Raw genomic sequence first — 9,887 nt, 5'->3', positions numbered from 1 at the left:
GTTCGGTTGAAGATAAGCCCCCCTTTAGACTTTTATATAAAAGAAGCCCTTCAGTGTTTCTTTACAAACACTCGATCGTATTTTCTCGGGGAACCACGCAAGCACTTCAAGTCTCTCTTGACTTTGAAAGAAGAGATTCTTGCCCAGAATCATCTGCTTTATGTCTTATTAAAGACATCACTCACATCCTATACACATTTTGTTATATTTCTTTATCTTTCGCACATTCTTACACAAAAATACTTTGTGATTTTCCGAAATTCTGATTGATGTTCCTTATGGCTCGTTTAAAGTTTATTTGTGGCGCGACCATGGTTATTTTAACATCTGGAGCGAAAGTGAATTCGAAAAGACGATATGTGGATAAGATTTTGGGCGCGTGAATTTGAACGTTTCCTAAACCCACGCTTGATGACGTTTATCTGGGGAAACCAAGCTGTCACATCGCACTTTTTCAGGCGACGTTTCAGTGATCGTATAATCATAATGAAGATACTTTCTCTCTCCTGGTAACGGTATATAAAGGGTTTATCGCACATTTGTATCTTCTTACCTTCTTCAAATTCTCTCAAATACACAAGGCGATCAACAACTGTTCATCTTCTTCCTTACATCAACAATGGCGGACTCTACCTCTGTTCAAGATCAAACTGCTTCATCGTCATTGCTTGTGATCAAACCCAATCAGAAGTTGATCATTCAACTGAACCCCTTTCTGTATGATTCGTACATGATACAAGTAGTCGAATGTCTCAAGTACTCTCCTCTGGTTAGCGCACTCATGCAAGTGGAATCTGTTCCAATGTCGTTACTATCCCAAGTCTACTCTACTGCATCCTATGACAAGAACAAGGAGAGGATCTATTTTCAAATCTTCTCTCACAAGGCATCAATTTCGAAAGGGCGATTATGTTCCCTGTTACAGCTTGCCGTCGATGCTTTTGTTATTTCTTCTGATTTCATCACCACAACCCAACTGTTTTCGATGCTTTATGAGATGGGGTACACTGATGTTCTTACCACAGTGACGAAGTTTAAGAAATCGTGTTTGCCGCCACAATGGAATGGGTTGCTCACTCTTATCAACAAGGGTTTAGCGGAGAGGGTTGTTGGGTCAGATGGTACCAGCAAGGGTTTTCTGACCATTCTCTATGGTCTCTACAATGGCCTTAACCTCGATCATGGGTCGATTATTTGGTCGCAACTGGTGCAAAGTCTCAACACCTCGACGAGACATTCAGAGATTTCTTGTGGTCGTTTCTGGACCATCGTCACCCGACGGGCCATTAACACTTTACAGATTCCAGTCATGAAAGATGCATTGGTCTCCTCTGTGGCTACTTTTCATACGAAAAAGATCATCTTCTCCAATGCCACCAAGTTCTCTCACAATGGTTCAATACCTGAAACGATGTACAGGTGTGTGACAAGCGAAAGTAAAGTGATGGCTGCCTACCGAAAGCTTCCTCCCAAAGGACCAAGAGAACTGACTTCTGAACAGCAAGCTACTTTAGATGCTGTGGAGAAGCCAGCCAAGCGAGGAAAAAGAGCAGATACCAAGAAAGTGGCAACCGAAGGTCCTTCGTCTAAGCCTGTCAAGTCTAAAAAGCGCAAGGCTGAAAAGGCCGATCCTTCGGCTCAAAAGAAAGTTAAGAAGATGGCTAGGAAATCAAAAAGTCCTTCTCCTTCAAGCTCAGACCATGATGAGGAGCGATTGGCAAATGAGGAAGAAGAAGTTCAGCATCATGGTTCACCAAGAGGTAATATACCTCCTCGTTCTCCAACTCCTACTGAACTACTTCATGACAAGATTCCAACACCTCCTCTATCTCCACCGAAAACTTTTGTTCCAGTTTCGGTTGCTCCCATTCCACCACCTTCTATATCTCAAAACCCCACTTCTGTGCCACCTCCACCACCAGTTAGTACCGTACCCATCTCTACAACTCCTTTACCACCTCCCATCTTTTCACAAGCCACTACCACAACTACACCTATTTCCACCACTCCAACCGAACCTTCAGTAAACGTCAACGTATCTAATACGGGGGCTAATACTGAAACCGAAACCACTGTTACATCCAAACCTATTTCACCCTTACCCTCAACTGATTCTGGTGATACTCTTGGTGGTGATAATCTTGAGTTTGATTCAAACTATTATAGTCCTTATATACTTCACTCTGATGACAATGACGAGGCTCCAGTAACCAGACAACAAGTGAAAAATCTCGATGAAAAGCTTGATCAATTGCTCGCTTCTTCTTCGAAATATAATGATGTTGTGCTGAAGGCTTTCCTGGACACTGCCTTTGAACAGTATACATGTGCGATTGATAAATCCACAAAGGCGGTGGACGCATCAACATCTTCTTGCCAAAAGGCTACCACTGAAGTCGCAGAACTTATTCACAATTCCAAGATTTTTCTTGAATCCCTCAAGGGTCATGCTGATTCAAATACAGCCAAAGTGAATGCTTCTGTTGACTCTCTATCAAAGTCCCTTTAAGAGGAGCATGCCAAATTTGAGCATGTTTGTTCTTCAATTCAAGCTGAGAACACTTCTCTTCTTAGTTCAGTGAACTCTCGTCTTGAAACACTTCATGCTGATTTAGCAAAGGAGAGCGCATTACGGGAGGAACTTGCTCGTCAAACCTCTACCATTGAAGTCCAGAGGGTTCAAATGGCTCAAGCTGAGCGGGAGATTTCTTTGCTAAAGACTGAGCGTGCAGTTTTCCGGAGTTGTGCTGGTGATGTTCAGAATATGCTCCACAATATTATTAGTGCTCATGATCCGATTCTTACCCTCACCATCCGGAATCATCTGACTTCCAAGCTTCTTCCTGCCCTTGAACTTTTACATGAAATGAAGGGTGTTTCGGAGCGATTCGTACCTCCAAAACAAGGGGGAGAAGGTGCTCAGACAACTCAACTGAAGGTCACAGTCAAAACAGAACCGAAGGATAATGAAGCTTCGGATTCTGGTAATCAAGATAACAAGAAGGGACTTGCTGATGATAGTGATGAAGAAGAAATGATTGCCGATGCCCTAAAACGAAAGAAAAGGGGTAAGGAATTAGATGAAAACCTTGGGTTGCAAAGGAAGCAGAAGAGAGGGAGCGAAAGAACAAGGAAGAGCAAGATGCCTTAGATTGCAAAAAGACTTTGTTTCCTCCTTGGACTAGGGAAACGCTCATCAAAGAAGCGATAGAGTTTCCAAGCGTGTACTGGCCGGAACCTGTAGCTTCGTTTGATTGTGAGAATTCGAGGGACTCACAGTTTGATATGCCTATAACACGGAAGGCGTTTACTTTTCACTGCTTTGATTCCACTGTTCAAGTTCCTTCACCACACCCTCAAGTTGATCGTGAAATTATCGATTTTTATCTCAAGTTCGGTCAGCCTCAGTACCTGACTTGGAGTGCACAGAAGATTATGACAGTCAAGGTGCTCAAACCTTCGTCTGCAGGGAAGTTTGTTAATGTCAAATTCAAAATAACCCGAGGTTCAGACAACTCGGTTTCTGTTATATCCCTGGCAAATCTTCCTAACTTGAATCCTCATGATTGGATCTTGTTTTTCAACATTTTGCTCACTATTGCGAAGGAGTATGAGCCGATCCTAGATCATATGAAGAGGATGTTGGCTTCCTATATCTATGAAGTTGCTGCAATGGATCAAGAGATTGCTAAAGTTATGTCGAAGAAACCAACTGTCAAGCCAACTGCAAAGCCTGGAGATGTGGACAAGATGAATATGGGACAAATTGATTCTTAACAACTCACAGTGATGTTCACAAGAGGCAAAGCTAACAAATTTCTTTTTGCTCTGGTTGATAAGCATCTGTTCTCGATGGACTGCTTGGAACACATAATTGATATCATCCATCTATGCAAGCAGAACTCTGAGGCAGACAAGAAGAACTTCAGACATGCTTCGGTGGTATATCACTTTTCGTCATACTCTATTGGCCATTATACCAAAGGTGTTCAGGACTGTCAAGAAGACTTCTATAGCTCAACCGAACTGAGCTCTCGGCTCCATTGATGCAAATGGGGAGATTGTTGGGTATTTTATGTTGTGTCATGGGCTTTATCTTGGATATCTGGATTGGGCCTGTCCATCCGTGATTCTTAATTAGGTTTAAGCTATAAATAGTGCATGAATGTATGCCTTAGATATGAACGTAATTATTATCATTATTGCTTTTGTAACCCTAAACACCTCTACAATCGAGGTTCTTAATCGAGCTCTTCTGAGGTGTTAAAGCTTAATCATTTAACATCAGTAAAACCATTCCTGTGTTCTTCATTACGTCTTTAATTGTTTTTATGCTTAGAATCTATCGATCCTACTAGAACTTTGTTATAACAGGCTGCAATGGATCATGCGGTCGTTGGTGCTCTGCCTTGACCCGACAACAAGTTAAGCACCTCTCGACTACCCATGCAACGTCCCTCTTTATACAGGGCCACCAGTAATCTCTCTTCAGATCCAAATACATCTTAGTGGCCCCGGGGTGGATTGAAAATCTCAATCTATGTGCTTCCTCCATCAGTATGCCTCGAGATCCACCCGTATAGGGCACCCAAACCCACCCTCGGAAGGTCATAAGCCCTCGGATATCCGTCACAAACTTTGAAACCTGACTAATCACCTGCTCCCTCTTGAGGTTCTTCGGTTTCACGGCCTCCTCCTAGGCCTCTCGAATGGTATCCAGGACTGGAGTCATCACTGTCATCCTCATACACACGTCTCGAATCGGGGCACTCTCTCCTCGACGGCTCAGGGCGTCGGCTACCACGTTAGCCTTGTCAGGATGATACATGATCTCACAGTCATAGTCTTTCACCACATCCAACCATCTCCTCTGTCGCATATTCAGGTTGGGCTGGTCCATGAGGTACTTCAGACTCTTGTGGTCCATGTATATGGTACACCGAACCCCATATAGATAGTGGCGCCAGATCTTCAGGGAAAACACTACCGCCCCCAACTCTAGATCGTGGGTGGGATATCTCGTCTCATGAGGCTTTAACTGCCTCGACGAGTATGCTATCACATGCCCTCTCAGCATCAACATCGCTCCAAACCTGGATATGGATGCATCACAGAAAACCACAAAGTCATCCACACCCTCGGAAATGGCCAACACCGTGGCTTCGCACAATATATGGTGTAGAGTCACAAATGAGGTCTGCTGCTCGGGACCCCAAGAAAAAGTAACGCCCTTCCGGGTCACCCTGGTGAGGGGGACGACAATCTTGGAGAAATCCCTGATAAATTTCCGATAATAGCCGGCCAACCCTAGAAAACTCCTGATCTTGGTGGGGGATCTCAGCACCTCCCATCTCATAATTGCCTCAATCTTGGCTGGATCGACCAGAATCCCTTTCTGTGTAATGCCCCATTTCTGGTATGTGATTTAAATAAGTAATTTTTATTTCTTAAGAGGTACTCGACGAGTTAGTAGCCCGGACTCGGCGAGTCAGTAGCCCGGACTCGGCGAGTCGGGAGTTGCACGCGATTTAAGTTGGTAACTCGACGAGTCCATATTCCCGGACTCGGCGAGTCTGCCAATCTGGATGAAACCCTAATTTCAAGGGTTTGCACCCTATTTAAACATCTTATGTGCCCCAAGACCAGCCTCCCTCACCCACAAAGAGTCCCATATGAAACCCTAGCCGTTCTTAAGCATTTTTGGAGCATTTTCTCACTTGTGAAGGTTTTAGTGCATCTTGGGGATTTGAGGAAGAAGAGAGAAGAGAAGTATTCAAGGGGGAGCAAGTCGATCCGGATTTCTGGTTGCATTTCAGCCTCATTTGAGGTATCAAGCTCGAATCTTTGCTTATTATCAAATAGATCTCTTAGAAAGCTTGCTATTGTCATTCTTGTGCCATTTTTGGACTTTGAGGGCGAACTAAGAGTGGATATGATGAATGGACTTCAGATCTAAGCTTTCCAGAGCCTGTTAAGCTCAAGGTTGCCACCTTTATTGAGCCAAGTTTCCATTCCAAGCTTAGATCTCTTCCCTTAGCTTATTTTTGGGTATTTGAGCTTCATATTAGCATGCATGCACGTAAACTTAGAAACTTTACGTGAAAAACCAGCCCTACGAGCCCAGATCTATGAATGTAATGCACTGGATTAAAAAAAATCGATTGTATAGTAATGACATGCATGGGACTCGGCGAGTCGTTCTTCAGACTCGGCGAGTCGAGTTGCGAGTCCCTGATTTTCCCCATTTTAGAGTTTAGGGTGGAATCAGTGAGTAGATAATAGACTCGGTGAGTTAGGGCTCAGATCTAGTAATGGAGGGACTCGACGAGTTGTTCATACAACTCGGCGAGTCATGGTCTGGTCATATTCATAGGATGAAGGAGGACTCGACGAGTTGTTCATACAACTCGGCGAGTCAGATGAAGTTGGACCCGATGATAGTATCGAATATGAACTCGTCGAGACTTTGCTAAACTCGACGAGTAGAAGCGTTTAAGGGATTGGAAATAAGAACAGGGACTCGGCGAGTTGGCGGCCCAACTCGGCGAGTCAGGTTAACTAAGAGTTGACTTTGGCCAGAAGGTTGAATTTGTTCAGGGGTAAAATAGTCATTTTACCCTAAGTTTAGTTATCAGTAATTAATCGAGTATTTATGGGAATTGTAGCCGGGAAGCTGTGGAGCAGCAGCAGTCAGCTTCCGAGTAGCATTTCTTCAGCCAGCTTACGAGGTGAGTTTCCCTTCCAGTAGGAACGGGTCTATGGCCACAATGCTGGCCCGTTTAGATAGCAGTTGTTCCGGACTTTGGTCCGACGCAGTAGTTCAGTATGCTTGATGTCTTTGTGATTCGGGCATGTTTGTGTGTTAGTTAGTCCGGACCTCGGTCCGATGCAGTATGCAGTGTATGTGCTTATCTTATATGCTATGATCATGTTATGCTATGTTCAGTTAGCCCAGACCTCGGTTCGATGCAGGGGGCAAGGCCCCAGTTAGTCCGGACTTCGGTCCGATGCAGGGGGCAAGGCCCCAGTTAGTCCGGACTTTGGTCCGATGCAGTGGGCAAGGCCCAGTATGTGCTTTATATGTTATTGTATGGTATGTGGTAGTTTGGGGAGCTCACTAAGCTTCGTGCTTACAGTTTTCAGTTTTGGTTTCAGGTACTCAGTTTCAAAAGAGGAGCTCGGGAAGATTGCAGTGCACACACCATTTGTTCAGCCTGGGATGTTTATACTCTGATATACTTGACAGTTGTTATAATATTTTGGAATAATTGCTTATGATTTTATATGAGGTTTATCGACTATGTTTTTTATTATTAAATTAAACGGAATTTTCAGACTGTGTTTTTGGGACGTTACAAGTTGGTATCAGAGCCTTGGTTTGAGGGATTCAGGCACACTTCCGAGTGTGTCTGAACTCAAACTAAGGAAGTGGTATAAAGTTTTCAAAAGAAAAGAGTTTTAGAAAAGCGAAAAGAATTTTTAGAAAGAAAAGAGTTTTTGAAAAAGAGAAAAGGGTGTGGTGCATGCGATCAGCCGAGCTCAAGTAAGTACTCCCAAATTACCCATACAAGTTTATGCTATGTTATGATTATCAGTTTCAGTTTTAGTAAACAGCATGCTAGAATAAGACTAAGGATCTAGGAGGATGCCTTATGTGCCTGCTATATGTGTTTCAGCTTTATGAGAATTGCATGCTAGTATTGAGTAGACAGTAGTAGGATAGCCTGTTTAGGTTATGCCTGATAGTATGAGCTTTGCATTATATGCTAGTACAGTTTCTCGTTATGAGAATAGATTTGCTTGAGAAGTTTCCTGTGTCCGAATGCTGCTTGCTTTGTGCTTTGTAGGACTCTGAGTGATGGGAGTTAGCCATCAGGTGAATACGTCACGTCACATGTGATTAGGGTTGAATAATCTCAGAGTGTTGGATTTGGCCCTTTTGCGCAGCTCTCATCTGAGTCTAACCGTTGTAGGGACGAGTCTTTTACTCGAAGGTTTATCTAAGCCTCGTCACATGTGATGGTATTCAGGTGATGGCTAATTGGCATTACAAGGAGGCCTTCAGCAGCTGAGGATTGGTCTGGGTGGAGTCAGAGATTTTCCCTAGGGCAAGCCTAGGATGAGAGTAGCATAGATCAGTAGCAGTAGAAGGGACTTGGTAGAGTCAAGGCAGTTCTTGAGGAAAGTACGGATAGATGTGGAAGGTAGTATGGGCCCGTACTACTGAAAGCAGAGGATCCGTACTCGAATCAAGAGTGGCCAAGACAAAGCCAGGGAACTTGTAGTGTGTATGTGTATCCCTCAGCAGTGAAGTGTATTTTGATAGTTATAGTGATATGCTTTCAGCATGGTGACGTTGCGTGAAAGGCCAGTGGGCGGATCAGGCGCCGAAGAGGGATCAGGCTCGGGTTTAGGGACCGAGTAGCTCGAGGAGCATATGAGAGAGTTTGTATCAGCTGAGATCACGCGCAGTATCTTAGACCAGACTCATGTGATCTTTGGCACGGTCACGGAGGGTATACTAGAGATTTTGGATGAGAGGCTTGGAGCCTTTCGCGCAGAGATGATGGCTTTGATAAGAGCGCGTACGTTAACATTTCAAGAGTTTAGAGCTTGTGGAGCACCAGATTATCATGGGGGTAGGGACCCCATTGCTAGAAGCAGGTGGTTGGCAGATGTTGCCAACGCTTTCCGCACGAGCCGGTGTCCCGAGGGGGGACAAGGTCAGACTCGCCTCCTGTCTTCTGAAGGGCAGAGCGCTGGATTGGTGGGAGGAGGTTGTTTATGCCTTGGGGGATGATGCCGCGTTGGACGCGATGTCATGGAGTGATTTCTCGGCCAGGTTCAGGGCTGAGTTTGCACCAGCTATTGAGGTGCAGCAGTTGGCACGAGAGTTCCAGGATCTTCAACAGACTACTGAGACGGTAGCGGAGATCACCGCTAAGTTTAGGGAGAGGGCTCTCTTGGTTCCGCAGTATGTGGTAGACGAGGAGATGAAGAAAGCTCGATATCATGAAATGCTGAGATATGACAACAGACAGTTTGTGAGCAGGTCCAGCTGCAAAACGCTGGAGGACATGATTGCTCGGGCCAGAGAGAGGGAGATCGATGTGGAGCAGATCAAGAAGAGGAAGCCGACAGAGGTTCAGGTAACCACGGGTTCGGGCAAAAGGTCCAAGGGGTCAGATTCGAAATCGAGGGATTATCAGAGCCGCAGCCGAAGCGGAAAGTCGGGTAGGACGCACGAGGGTGCGTGTAGGAGTGGTGGTGGTGATTCTGGCTGCTTCCGATGCGGCCGGACTGGTCATTTTAGCAGAGATTGTACTGTTACCACCACTCAGGGATCAGATCTGATATGTTTCCTTTGCAGTCAGTGGGGCCACAGGAAGGCACAGTGTCCAAGTTTGTTTCCGGCAGTGCAAATGATATCACCTGTCCCAGCCACTTTGAGGATCACCGACGGCCGTCAGGGCCGGGTTGAGGCGCCTGCGGTGGGAAGCAGGGCTTTTTCAGTTGTCTGCAGTGGAGTCGCGAGCAGTACGCGAAGAACTACCCAATAATATTGGGCTAGCAGCTAAGCTTCAGGGCCAGTTAGTGACTACTCAATCGATTAATGAGGTAGTCGGGGTACTTCGGGAGAAGGAGATTGGTTTGGATGGGCAGCGCGGTAAAAGGAAGCAAGCACTTATTTTAGGGCAATTGGGAAAAAGTGAGGAGTCATACTCAGCTGACTTGGGTGTTGGAAGTCGGGAGGACCTTAAGGTGTGTGGTAAGTGTGGAGGAACTCATGGGTATGCTTGTCGCAAGTTCATGTGTTTCAAGTGTGGGGAAAGGGGGCATGTGTATCGAGATTGTAAGAAGGATCATATATGTTTTCATTGCCACCA

This window comes from Lactuca virosa, chromosome 1 (assembly GCF_052849685.1).
Source record: "Lactuca virosa cultivar CGN04683 chromosome 1, Lactuca_virosa_CGN04683_v6, whole genome shotgun sequence".
NCBI lineage: Eukaryota > Viridiplantae > Streptophyta > Magnoliopsida > Asterales > Asteraceae > Lactuca > Lactuca virosa.
Note: the sequence above shows the minus strand (reverse complement) of the source record.